This window comes from Arachis hypogaea, chromosome 19 (assembly GCF_003086295.3).
Source record: "Arachis hypogaea cultivar Tifrunner chromosome 19, arahy.Tifrunner.gnm2.J5K5, whole genome shotgun sequence".
NCBI classification, from domain to species: Eukaryota; Viridiplantae; Streptophyta; class Magnoliopsida; order Fabales; family Fabaceae; genus Arachis; species Arachis hypogaea.
The window spans coordinates 82,515,017-82,516,760 of record NC_092054.1 but is presented as its reverse complement, the minus strand read 5'-3'; the positions used below and the strand labels follow the sequence as shown (position 1 = coordinate 82,516,760).

The 1,744-nt window shown below is 42.0% G+C and overlaps 1 non-coding gene across 1 annotated transcript; it reads left to right on the top strand.

The window, feature by feature from the left end:
* Positions 1–1,367: 1,367 nt before the first annotated feature.
* Positions 1,368–1,471, top strand: LOC112781871 (small nucleolar RNA R71). Its single transcript, XR_003192623.1, has one exon. It is a non-coding gene; the product is annotated as a small nucleolar RNA R71 (small nucleolar RNA).
* Positions 1,472–1,744: the final 273 nt, after the last annotated feature.

Genomic DNA, 1,744 nt, shown 5'->3' with positions numbered 1-1,744 from the left:
CTAGGATTATGAAATCAGCAGGGATGTAAAGGCCTTCAACCTTTACTAACACGTCTTCTACTTGTCCATAAGCCTGTTTTCTTGAGTTGTCTGCCATCTCTAATGAGATTCTGGCAGCTTGCACCTCAAAGATTCCCAGTTTCTCTATTACAGAGAGTGGCATGAGGTTCATCCCTGACCCAAGGTCACATAGAGCCTTTTCAAAGGTCATGGTGCCTATGGTACAAGGTATTAAGAACTTTCTAGGATCCTGTTTCTTCTGAGGCAATTTCAGTTGATCTAGATCACTTAGTTTATTGATGAGCAAGGGAGGTTCATCTTCCCAAGTCTCATTACCAAATAATTTGGCATTCAGCTTCATGATTGCACCAAGGTACTTGGCAACTTGCTCTTCAGTAACATCTTCATTCTCTTCAGAAGAAGAATACTCATCAGAGCTCATGAATGGCATAAGGAGGTTCAATGGAATCTCTATGGTCTCCAGATGAGTCTTAGATTCCTTTGGTTCCTCAGAGGGAAACTCCTTATTGATCTCTGGACATCCCAGGAGATCTTCCTCACTGGGATTCACGTCCTCTCCCTCCCTTGCAGGTTCGGCCATGATGATCAATTCAATGGCCTTGCACTCTCCTTTTGGGTTTTCTTCTGTATTGCTTGGAAGAGTACTAGGAGGGGTTTCAATGATCCTTTTACTCAGCTGGCCCACTTGTGCTTCCAGATTTCTAATGGAGGACCTTGTTTCATTCATGAAACTTAAAGTGGCCTTAGATAGATCAGAGACTATGTTTGCTAAGCTTGATGGGGTCTGCTCAGAACTCTCTGTCTTTTACTGAGTGGATGATGGAAAAGGCTTGCTATTGCTAAACCTGTTTCTTCCACCATTGTTAAAGCCTTGTTGAGGCTTTTGTTGATCCTTCCATGAGAGATTTGGGTGATTTCTACAAGAGGGATTATAGGTGTTTCCATAGGGTTCACCCATGTAATTCACCTCTGCTATTGCAAGGTTCTCAGGATCATAAGCTTCTTCCTCAGAAGATGCCTCTTGAGTACTGTTGGATGCAGCTTGCATTCCATTCAGACTCTGAGAAATCATATTGACTTACTGAGTCAATATTTTATTCTGAGCCAATATGGCATTCAGAGTATCAATTTCAAGAACTCCCTTCCTCATAGGCGTCCCATTATTCACAGGATTCCTTTCAGAAGTGTACATGAATTGGTTATTTGCAACCATGTCAATGAGTTCTTGAGCTTCTGTAGGCATTTTCTTTAGGTGAATGGATCCACCTACAGAATGGTCCAGTGACATCTTTGATAGCTCAGACAGACCATCATAGAATATATCCAGGATGGTCCATTCTGAAAGCATGTCAGAATGACACCTTTTGATCTGTTCCTTGTATCTCTCCCAAGCTTCATAGAGGGATTCACCTTCCTTCTGTCTAAAGATTTGAACATCCACTCTAAGCTTACTAAGCTTTTAAGAAGGAAAGAACTTGGCTAAGAAAGTTGTGACCAGCTTATCCCAAGAGTTCAGGCTATCTTTGGGTTGAGAGTCCAACCACACTCTAGCTCTGTCTCTTATAGCAAACGGGAAAAGCATAAGCCTGTAGACCTCGGAATCAACCCCATTGGTCTTAACAGTATCACAGATCTGCAAGAATTTAGTTAGGAACTGAAAAGGATCTTCAGATGGAAGTCCATGAAACTTGCAGTTCTGCTACATCAGAGAAACTAATTGAGG